At 39.8% G+C, this 12,558-nt stretch overlaps 1 protein-coding gene across 1 annotated transcript in view; it reads right to left on the reverse strand.

The window, feature by feature from the left end:
- Positions 1-9,738, reverse strand: part of DSE (dermatan sulfate epimerase) — a 66,440-nt gene extending 56,702 nt beyond the window's left edge. Inside the window, exon 1 of the mRNA XM_005884685.2 lies at positions 9,551-9,738. The gene's annotated coding sequence lies outside the window, so the exon portion shown is untranslated. The remainder of the gene's footprint in view (positions 1-9,550) is intronic.
- Positions 9,739-12,558: the final 2,820 nt, after the last annotated feature.

Raw genomic sequence — 12,558 nt, forward strand, 5'->3', positions numbered from 1 at the left:
GTGCCCTCCTCCATCTGAGTTCTGCAACCTCAGTAGCAATCACAGCTCCCTTGGAGAAGTTTCTACAGTTTTCTTAAAAGCAGCCACTGTACCAACATGGCTCCAGAGAGGTGTCAGGTATGAACCAGGCCATCCACCTCCGGGCTGACTTTGCCTCTGTGTTAGCGTGCAATTAGCCCACCAGAGCTAGACAGCACAGGAGTGACAGATGTTCACCCATCCCTTAGAACTGCAGATGTTCTACCTGAGAGCCGTGATTTCCATCCCCCGCCCCCCCCCCCACTTTGCTTCAAAGTGTTTTGAGGAAGTCGAAAGGGCCACCCCCTATCCTGAGTTTCCCCAGACCTACAGAGGAGTTTCCATTAATTAGGCCACATTAGAAAAAAAATGTGGATGTCTACTTTTATGCTTCTCTTACTCAAAAAAATTGCATTTGAAGAGACATTCCTTACAAACAGGTCAAGAGGAAGTGGTTTAATTAGATTTTTGAAATGTTTACACAGGTAAACCACTGATTTACATAAACTTCCAAATGTTTCAGAGTTGGCCTGTAGAAGAAAGGAGGAGGGGCTCTAGAATTTAGAACTAGATTTTAATTCTGGTTTCAGTCCTTATTTTGCAGTTTTCTACTAGGGGCCTTGGAAAACTAACTTCAAAGCCTCAGTTCACTTATCTGTAATTTAGATGTATAATACCTTCCTAGAACAGTTATAAAGAGGATGCAATAAAAATAGCTTATATCTGAGAGTTACTTCATGCCAGACACGGGGCTAAGGAATTTTCATGTATTCATTCAAGTATTAGAGACAACTAATTGTGAAAGTGCCTAGCTGTGGTATGTAACCCATAAGTGTTACTTTCCATTTATCTTTTCAAATTAGGAAGAGACTTGAGAAAAAACATCTCTTTTATTTATCCTCTCAACAAGTAGTCATCTAGTTCAGTGATTCCTCAACCTGGAACATCAAATCAGCAGGAGAGCTTTGATAAAATACTTTTTTAAAAAAAACTGATTTCAGAGAGTAACGGAGAGGGAGAGAGAAATAGAAATATCAGTGATGCCCTAACCGGTTTGGCTCAGCGGATAGAGCATCGGCCTGCGGACTCAAAGGTCCCAGGTTCAATTCAAGGGCATGTACCTTGGTTGCGGGCACATCCCCAGTGGGGAGTGTGCAGGAGGCAGCTGATCGGTGTTTCTCTCATCGATGTTTCTAAACTCTCTATCCCTCTCCTCAGTGATTCCTCAACCTGGAACATCAAATCAGCAGGAGAGCTTTGATAAAATACTTTTTTAAAAAAACTGATTTCAGAGAGTAAAGGAGAGGGAGAGAGAAATGGAAACGTCAGTGATGACAGAGAATCATCAATCAGCTGCCTCCTGCACGTCCCACACTGGGGATCAAGCTCCCAAACCAGGCATGTGCCCTGACGGGGAATTGAGCCATCACCTCCTGGTTCATAGGTCGACACTCAACCACTGAGCCACGCAGGCCAGGCAGAAAAATACTTTTTAATAGAGGCCCCACACCAGACCAATAAGTCAGAATCTCTAGGGCTAGAGTTTAAGCATCAGCATTTTCAATGCTCTTCCCAAGTGCAACCAGTATATTGAGAACTCTTCAAAGGAGGCAGTGGTACCCACTGGCATTTGCTCCTTTACTCTCAGTTTTGCCTTCAATTGACCTGGAAATCTGCATAATATCCACCTCTTGTAAAATGTCCCCTGCGTAGCAGGCCTCAAAGATCGGCAATTTTGCCCTCTGGAGTCTTCCAAGATGCAACTAGCCTTGATTCCACAGGAAAAGTGCTTCAATTCACCTGGGTACCTACAACTCCATCAGCTTTTCCTCATCCTTTCTGAAAGCCCTTGGAAGGTGGTTTACTTTGCCATCATCCCTCTGAAAATCTGATCCCGAGAATTTAATTCAGGTTTTACCCAAAGAACACACAGTAAAAAGATTGTTAATGGCTTTGTTCTAATTACTGTTATTTCCCCAAGTAAATCCTGGTAGCTATTATGACAGTAATATTACCCTATTGACTCCTATATTACAATTTACTAAAACTCTCAAGCAGTAAAGTGTTTTCTACAACTGTTACAAAATACACGTTCTCAACCTACACGTTACAACTTGTGTTGAGCATTTAACATACTAATCTATTAAAATTCTGTTGTGCTAAGTCAGTTGGCATTGGATATCATTGATGTGAATGAGTCATTCTAACTCCCAATTTCATGTCTTCTGTAAATTTGGTCTGTATGCCATGTCATCACTCACGTTCTCATTCTCAGGTGCCTTCCTGGCTATCTGAAATTGAATTAGCAGCTGACAATGAGGACCCAATGTGTTACTAAGTCATATTTTCATTACTTGTTCCAGAGCAGCCTCTATATGCTTTGAGTGCAGGGCATATTTGTGGAAATTCGAAGAAGGTATACCACCCTTACTCAGGTGGAAGGATTAGGAAAAATCGACCGCTTCCTCCCAGATAGAATCCCAAACAGCAGATGTGCTTTGACCATCCAGTAAGTTTACTTTGCTGGTGTTGTCAAAAAAGAAAATGACTACTTGGTGAATTCTCATTAACTTCTGAATTTCTTCTTCCTTTTCCAAGTGCCCAGATATTACTTTAATAATAGGGTTATTAATTTTGCTCCGGATATGTGAAAAGACCCTTGTCTTGGTTTCAAGAATCAAGCTGCTCTTTTTTGAAAACGCCCTTGTCCATCTCTAGTCTTTGAGTGTTCATAGCCTTTGGTGCTGATTCTAGATGAAAGTCCTAAATATATAAACTGTCTTTGCTGAGAGGTAGTTATTCTAGGCAAAAGAAGTTAAGCTTTAGGAAATAGGATATTTTCCTACAAGTTTTTTGCTTAATTTTCAATTAACTCTTGCAAAGTTCATTTCATTCTTTCCATTGAAATGGTCGTCTTTTCATGATAAAGAAGAGAAGAAGAAGAAAAAAAGAAATTCTGGTTTGTCTGCTTCTCCCAAGTACTAGTAGTGGCCTCTTTCCTGTGTTCTTCTTACCTGAACAAAAACAAAACAAAACAAATTATATATATTTGTTGTCCTTAGTTTATTTTTGGCTCTAGCTTAACGGAGCCCAGTCTTACATGGATGTTACAAATACATGGTTTCTGTTCTCTTGTTTAATTATAATTCATTAAATTAAACTCAAATTTGCCCTTTAGGTTTTCCTAACCAGCCAGCTGGTCCATGACTGAACAACTGCTTCAGTTCTCAAGCCAAATTAGTCCATTTGTAAATAACCACTTACCCTCACCTAAAAGGTTCATCCTTGAGTCACTGGAGAGGAATGATCATGTTGGTTTGTCTCAAGCCCTTTCCTTGTACTTACTCGGTGATAATCTCTTTCTGCTTCCCTTTCCCTTTCTGGGCATTCAGCTCTGGCCAGATATCCACGGAGGCTTCTCCAACCCCCCTTGCTCAGGCCTGCTGCCTTCCCCACTCTCCCAGGGCTGGCCTGCTTTCCTCCATGACCTAGGCTGTTCTGCTACTGCTTCATTTCTAGATGAGTCACACTTTCATCACTAAAACCAAAGGAGACAACAGGATTGGAACTTGAGGGTATTATGCTAAGTGAAATAAGTTAGATGGATAAAAACAAATACCATATGATTTCACTCAGATGTGGAATCTTAAAACATAAGCAAAACCAACTCAACAGCTTGGTGGTTACCAGAAGAGAAGAGGGTGCGGGAAGAGTGAAATGGATAAAGGGGTAATTTGTATGGTGACGATGGAAACTAGATCTTAGGTGGTGAGTACACTGTAGTATATACAGATGTGGAATTATAATGTTGTACACCTGAAACATGTGTTATAAACCAGTGTTACCTCCATTAAAGAAAAACAAACAAGCAAAAGGTAACATTTACCTACATTCCTAATCATAACTGAGTTGCACCTTCTCCACCCCAGTCACAATTTGAGGTTTTTACATATAATTCTTCTTCGGGTATATAATTCCTGGCCTCACAATCTTCTAACAGATCATTAAGTGTGCCAGGCACTTCCATGTGTGTTCCATTTTGTCCTCACGGGCACTCATGTTGGTATTACATTTGACGCATGAGAAAACGGGGGCTAAGAAAGTTGAAGCAAATTTCCCAAGGTATAAATGGCTCAGACCACATATGATTAAGTTTTTTTTAAAATATATTTTATTGATTTTTTACAGAGAGGAAGGGAGAGGGATAGAGAGTTAGAAACATCGATGAGAGAGAAACATCGATCAGCTGCCTCCTGCACACCTCCCACTGGGGATGTGTCTGCAACCAAGGTACATGCCCTTGACCAGAATCAAACCTGGGACCTTTCAGTCCGCAGGCTGACCCTCTATCCACTGAGCCAAACCGGTTAGGGCTGATTAAGTTTTTTTATATCAAATCCAGGCTCTTTCCATTAAACCCTTCAGCCTATCCTGGCTTTTCATTATCTAAAGCCCCACTTGCAATGTGAGTGTCCTGGCCTCAGGTAAAAGTTATTCACCATTCCAGATTGACTTTTGAAATGGATAATTTTTATATCACCTCCTGATTTAAACTACCCAAGATGTCCCATACACCTACCAAATTACAGCACGATTCTCTGAATGATTATTGATATTTAATACAAAAATGATTACTGATATTTGCCACACAAATGAATGAAATTAGAAGCTCATTCTTTTCCTTGGAGTTATGAAATGACCCGAAAGGACTTTAAGCATTTAATATTTTCTTAAACATGGTTTTTGAGAACTGTAAAGAACTGTAGACATCACTGAGGAGTTTAGAAAATGAATGTTTATTGAGGCTTAATTTAATCTGGTGACTCTTTATAATAGGTGCTTGACTAGTATTTAATGTACTGGGCTGCATATCTGGCACTTCGGCCAGACGGGGCGCGCTGTGCTGTCTGTTCCTAAAACACATAGATAGGAAGGTACTGACATCAGGCCAGGCCTTGAGATATGGTCTCATGGCCCCTTCTCAATATGCTGTACTCTCTGTTCCTAAAACACATAGATAGGAAGGTAATGATGCTATACTGTGTCGGGAACTAATTGTGTAAACAAGGCTTTGTAACTTTGTGGTTTTTGCAAATAAAAATGCTGTAACTCTTGCAGTCAGCGCTGCAGTTCAGCCTCTGCTTCGGCAGGGTGCTGTAACTGTAGTCAGCTGGCCAGCTTAATAAAGGCTCTTAAATTTAAATTCTGAGTCGGTGGTCTATCTCGCTGAGTGAACCCATAACATTTAATCCTCCCCTTTTTACCAAACTCTGGCTTTTTCCAGAAAAGTACAATTAATGAAGAATTGTATGAAGAAGGTTCAAAGGATAAGTTCATGGCCCAGGAATCTGATTTCCCAATGTCCATGTGCTATTATGGTCTGCTAGTTCAAGAAATAGCACAACTTCTCTTTTCATGCACCCCACTCAATCACAACCCTGCTAAAAGTAGAGGTTACACCGGGTGGGCACTAGTTTGAAGCTACTCCTTATGGGATTATATGCTAATTTATTTAGGAGGAGATAAGGAGTTGCTCCAGCAATATTCTGTCGTGGTAATTCTAATCCCTGGCTGCATGTTAGCATTACCTGGGGAGTACCTAGAACACACCAATGTCTCAGAAATTCTGATTTAATTCTTTCCAGAATGAGCTTCAAGTAACCCATGTGCTTTCAAATACCAGGTGATTCCAGTGTGCAGCCAGTTAGAACCAATATTCCACAGCCGTGGTTCCTAAACCTTGCTGGCCATTAGAAGCATCTGGGAAGAGCTTTTAGAACTTCTGATGCTCAGGCTGTAGCCTATGCCAATCAATAATAGCTGGGGTGTGCAAAGCCCTATGATTGCAATAAACGGAAACTTTAGGAACCCTGGCTCTATAGGCATGTTACTAAGCAAGCTCTTGAACCAAATGAAGCATTAGGTTCAGGTACTATGTTTGTACTGGTTTAATAATTATATAAAATATTATGAAGATTGGTTTTCATTTACACCAGTTCACTAATATATTTATTTCTAGGTACTTTTCTTAGATATGCAGTTTAGGGAAGTAATACTTGATTTCAGTATTGCCTGAACTAGTTAAGTTGCTTGCAGATTGTAGTTAATGGTTCACTCCATGTTCTGCTGCCAAATATCATATAAGTAATGAATTTCAATAAAACATTTAACAGCCAGTCTATTTGGACTTTTTCTTCTGCTGATGAGATTAGCTGTATCAAGAAAAGAAAATCTTAGCCGTTTTGCATTTATAGCATATTTTAGATGAGGAATAATTGACACTTTGCTGATATTAAATCTAAATTTGTAATCCAATGACATTGTTCGGTTTCTTTTTCTAACCTAATGCCAAAGAATACAGATTCTTCTTTCTTCTGTACTTTAATTTTCATTATTTTAAAAAATAGTGACATTTTTAGATAGTCTTTTTCACTCCTCATGGCCAAATGGAAAACATGGGTAATTTTTTAAAATGCTAAAATAACAGAATTTAAAAGCCCGACTACAGTCTAAACGAAAAACAGCATTCCTTAGAAGCACTTACCATCTTTGCAAAAAAAGTAGAAGGAAACTTGGAATAATTATAAGCCAACCCTTTCATTTTACAAAGAAACCAGGGTTAACATAGGTGATGATTGTTACCAGTTCCTGCGGCTAATTACTGGTAGAGGTGGGACGAGAAGTCATCTCCTAGTTCCTAGCCAAACTTCCTTTTTCCCACTTCTCCATCTGCATCATTGGCCAAGAAAGTTAAACCGACTTCTTCTTTTGGGATTCTCATATTTTACATGAATTGTGGCAATTTATAGAAAAATGCAAAGATGCATTCTTTCCATTAACAAAATGTCAATGCATAAGGAGAAATAAGTTTTATATTTTGAGGAAATCAAATGTGACTGGGATGATAGCTTTCATTTAGCACTGTTAAACTTGATGATGTAGGTTTACTCATCATTTTCCACTGGCATGTGGACAAAGTAAGCTAGCTCATCACCACAACTTATAGTTGCTACCTAACCAATCTCCTATCCTTAAGGTGAAATATTCAATAAGCTTTACCCATCTTGAATCACTTATCTTCATTACTAGAGGCCCTGGACATGAAATTCATGCATTCGGGGGGCGGGGAGGAGTGTCCCATAGCCCGGCCTGTGCCCTCTTGCAGTCCAGGAGCCCTTGGGGGATGTCCGACTGATGGGAAGCAGACGTAAGCCATCAGTCAGACATCCTTAGCACTGCCGCGGAGGCAGGAGAGGCTCCTGCCACTGCCACTGCACTTGCCAGCCATGAGCCCGGATTCTGGCTGAGCAGCGCTCCCCCTGTGGGAGCACACTGACCACCAGGGGGCAGCTCCTGCGTTGAGCCATATTGTGAGAGGGCACAGGCCAGACTGAGGGACCCCACGTTGCATGATCAGGGTTGGGGAGGGATGCAGGAGGTTGGCCAGCCAGGGAGGGACCGCAGGAAGGCTCCAGGGAATGTCCAACCCATCTCGCTCAGTCCCGATCAGCTGGACCCCAGCAGCAAGCTAACCGGAGCATCTGCCCCCTGATGGTCAATGCACGTCATAGCGAGCAGTTGAGCGCCCTTAGCATATCATTAGCATATTATGCTTTGATTGGTTGGCCAGACAACTGGACACTTAGCATATTAGGCTTTTATTATATAGGATACTTGGGGTTTTTAAGGCATTCAAAAGTCTTAACAAATTTGCATTTTTTAAAATATATTTTTATTGATTTTTAAAAATTTTTATTTAGAAAAAGAGGAAGGGAAAGGGATAGAGAGATGGAAACATCAATGAGAAAAAACATCATCGATCGGCTGCCTTGTGCATGTCCCCTATTGGAGATCAAGCCCGCAACCCAGGAATAACCTGAAGTTGTGACCTCTTATTTCATGGATCGATGCTTAACCACTGAGCTACATCAGCCAGGCAAATTTGCATTTTTATAGCATGAATCAATTTTCTATGTTTCCTGCTATTATACAAAAAGGATAATACTAGATAGCAGTATTTATGTATGTGTGTGTGTGTGTGTGTGTGTGTGAGTGTGTGTGTAGATACATATTGGTATCTATACATATAAATTTCACCTTCAGATGAGTCATTATGCATGTTGTAACAAATAGCAACTGTTATGAAGCAGACACAGAATATAGAATACAGCATTCTTGGGTTGTACTATAATGGTAAGTCATGTAAAGTGAATCTGCCTGAATTAAACCAATTTTAATGTTGTTTGGGGAAAACAAATGGGTTAAGACTGGACATCGAGAGTGCTGTGTTCTAGGACTAAGTCTTTCACATACTAGTAGTGTGACCCCAGAAGAATTTTTTTTTCTCCTATAAACTTGGAAAATTCAGATGAGATCGGGCGCGTTCAGGGTGGTACAGCCGTAGACTAAACTTGGAAAATTCAGCAATAGCATTCATGGTAGCTTGGACAAATCACTTATAAGTCTCAATGTCCTCAGCTGTAAGTTGAAGAAAATGGCCTTGATCAGTGGAATTCTGGTTATACATTAGAATCACTCAGGAAATGTTAAAAAATAATAATGCCCTGCACTGCCCCCAGACAAACTAACACAGAGTTTCTGGGGGATGTGGGCAAGTGGTATTCAAAATGTGGTCTATGGACCACCAGCATCAGCATTACTCGGTATATTAGTCAGCTCAGGCTGCCACAACAAAATACCATAGACTGGGTGGCTTCAACAACAGAAGTTCTGGAGGCTGGAAAGTTCAAGATCAAGGTGCCAGCTGATTTCAGTTTCTAGTGAGAACTCTCTTCCTGTCTTCTTGCTGTGTCCTCACGTGGCCTTTCCTTGGTGCATGCACATGTAGGAAGAGACAGAACTTTCTCTTTTTCTTCTTATAAGGCTTCTAGTCCTATTGGATTGTGACCCCACCCTTACTACCTCATGTAACTTTCCCTCCTAAAAGCCCTATCTCCAAATACAGTCACCTTGGGGGTTAGGGCTTCAACCTATGAATTGGGGCAGGGGTGGGGGTGGGGGTGCGGGTGGATAATTTAGTCCATGGCACTTGGGATTTTGAAAAATTTCAGACCCAATCTCAGGTCAAATGAATTAGATTCTCTGGGAGTAAGGACCAGGAATCCATGTTTTAGCAAACTCTGCTGGTGATTCTTATGCATAGTCAAGTTTGAGGATCACAGGCCTAGACCACTTGTTTTTATACTAGGCTGCACATGGAATTACCTAATGAATTTTCAAGCCTTTGATGTCTAGGGCCCAATTCCATAGATTTTTTAAATTTTTCTTTATGTATTGATTTTAGAGAGAGCCCGACTCCACGCACCCCTGCCTTGCCAGGCCTCTTTGGCTCTAACTTGCGCTAGTAGTTTCTAGTGACCCGTGCGTTTCGGGTTCCACTCTGGAATCCCCCCCAACCGAAAGATACTTTTGGAGGCCCAGGGGAGGAACTGATGTTTCCATACAGCTCGGGAAAGAAATAGGGGGAAACGCGGAGGACCTTTCTAGGGGGGCCCTTGCCCACTCCACTCACCTTCTCCAAAATAGTTACTTCTCCTTTTCTCTGGTTTTACTCTCTGCTCAGAGAGAAGGCAGAAAATCACCTCTTTAGAAGCACTTCTTTGCTTTAACTGTACTAACCAACATACACGAAATTGAAAACACTGAACCCTGCAAACTGAATGGGTTGTAATCCCCAAAGGCAAAGGATCAGGAACAGAGCATAGAATGTATGCAGCTCGAAAGAGGAAATGCCATTTATCTTATCTCCTAGGCCTGCGGGGGTGGGTGGGGGAACGGGAGAGGAAGTGCCCTCCTCCATCTGAGTTCTGCAACCTCAGTAGCAATCACAGCTCCCTTGGAGAAGTTTCTACAGTTTTCTTAAAAGCAGCCACTGTACCAACATGGCTCCAGAGAGGTGTCAGGTATGAACCAGGCCATCCACCTCCGGGCTGACTTTGCCTCTGTGTTAGCGTGCAATTAGCCCACCAGAGCTAGACAGCACAGGAGTGACAGATGTTCACCCATCCCTTAGAACTGCAGATGTTCTACCTGAGAGCCGTGATTTCCATCCCCCGCCCCCCCCCCCCCCGCAAGAGAGAAAGGGAGAGAGAAAGAAACATCAATTTGTTGTTCTGTCTACTTATGCATTCATTGGTTGATTCTTGCATGTGCCCTGACCAGGGATCAAACCAGCAACCTTGGTGTCTCCGGACCATGCTCTAACCAACTGAGCGACCTGCCAGGACATAGATTTTGTATTTGTTACAGGCTGCTCACTCTAAGCAAGTTTTAAAGCTTGTAGGTTAATACAATCTGAAAACCCCTGGCATAGAAGATCTCCAAGGGTCTTTTCAGTCCTAACTAGTACGGATTTTAATATAATGGAATGTATATGTAATATAATATACATGATCTATTATATTACATATAATATATATATTATTACATATAATATATATATTATATGTAATAATATATATTATATGTAATATAATATACATGATCTAGGTAATGCACATCAAAAGAAGATGATAAGAGAGTTCTATTTTGTAGTGTCAAATACATTTGTTATTCTGTTTCATTAATCACTTGATGACATAATGCATTAAATGGTGGGTTTTTTTGTGTGTGTGTGTTTTTTAATTTTGTTTTATTGCTTAAAATATTACAAAGAGTAGTACATATATCTCCTTTTTATTTTCCCCCTTGACTTTTCCCCGGCCTCCCCTACACCCCAGTGTCTTGTGTCCATTGGTTATGCTTATATGCATGCATACAAGTCTTAAATGGTTGTTTTTTAAGAATTGCTATTTTGGTAGTACATTTGCTAGCTCTAATCTTCATCAAATCAAAAGTTGATTTGATGGTCTGTGTCTTTACACTGGGTAAGACCAAATGAGGGTTTGGATATTAGCCAGATGCTTATGATATATTTTAAAAGAAACATAAATTTAGAGTCCAGGGGTAATTATAAAAAACAAACCAACATAATGTGATTATTTTGTAAGTCTCAAAAAAGGTCATTCAACTATATAAATAAAGGAACTATGGGTATCTCTTTGTATTAAAATTTATATTCAATTATATAGTTTAAAATCTCTTTTGATATCAGGATATTTAATGTCTCAAGAATTTTAGATGCTATTTCCCCAAAAATGTACAATAATAGTTGTAGAAAAATGATATTTTAAAATATTTCAAATCACCAGAGCTCTGACCAGTGAATTTAACTAAAATTCTGTCATCACAAAAGCTACCACATGAAAGTAGAAAAAAACAACCCCTTGATATCTTTCTTTTCTTTCCCAGGCATAGGAACCATTTAAAAACTCCATTTTAAAACTTCAAACTCATCAGAGAGGAACAAGTAACTAATGAATCAAAACTAACAATCTTTTTAATAGTCTTGAGTTTTAATAAAATATTTATTATAAATGGTATTTGAGCACTTGGCTTAATTAGAATTCTGTTTTGATGAGGCTAAAGTAGCCTCATCAAATGTGTCATGTGGACACATTAAATATCTATTTTAATGGTCAAAAGTAACTGGGGAGTTGACATAAAATTGGCATATACAATAAAAAAAAATCCATGCTCTATTGAAAGGGGATAATGATGTCCCCTTTACTCAAAACTCCTCAAAAACTAGCTTTTAAATATTTTCTGCATCTTTCAATAAATAAACATTACCAGGAAATTACAAATGAAATGTCAGAATGCATGTCAAGATGTGACTTTCTTTCCATATGCAGACACATGGCAATACTCCTTTTCTATAAACAAGTTTATAAGTAAAAAATAACTTGTGGGGAACTGCTTAAAAATAATGCTGCAAATGAATTTTCCTTTTATTGGATGCCACTAAGAAAAACCATGGCCTAGCAATTTAAGAGATGTTGCCTCATAAGTCAGCGGATATCATGTTATGAGGAAAGCGAGTTACATCAACACTTAGAACCACAGACGAGATGAGATTAACAAATGCTTGAGAAAAAGAGGAAGTAAAATAAAATTCTGGTTTGTGATAATATTGCAAACTGTTTCCACTTAACCGCATAGCCTGTTACATAACTAGGTCTACCAGTTAATAATAGTGAATTTTGTAATCAAAGAAAACACGATAATTTCAAGAGAAACATCAAAAGTGCTTTATTCAAAGTAATGTCCATCGCTAGCTACACATTTCCCCATCTTTCAGGTAATTTGTGGATACCGTCCCAATAGAACTTTTCTTGTTTTGAGGCAAGCCATTCAGAGACCCAATTTTTCACTTCTTCGTATGTTTTGAAGTGCTGCTCAGAAAGAACATGCACCATCGATCAGAACAAGTGGTAATCTGAAGGAGCAAAGTCTGGTGAATACAGCAGGTGGGTTAATACTTCCCAGGCAAGATCTTTTAACCTGTCTTTAACTGGTTTTGAAGTGTCTGATGGTGCGTCATCATGAAGCAAAATTACTTTGCCGTGTCTTCTGGCACATTCTGGTCGTTTTACGATCAAAGCATGGTTCAAATTGATTATTTGTTGTCAGTAGCGATCA

Source organism: Myotis brandtii, unplaced genomic scaffold, assembly GCF_000412655.1.
Source record: "Myotis brandtii unplaced genomic scaffold, ASM41265v1 scaffold847, whole genome shotgun sequence".
Taxonomy (NCBI): domain Eukaryota; kingdom Metazoa; phylum Chordata; class Mammalia; order Chiroptera; family Vespertilionidae; genus Myotis; species Myotis brandtii.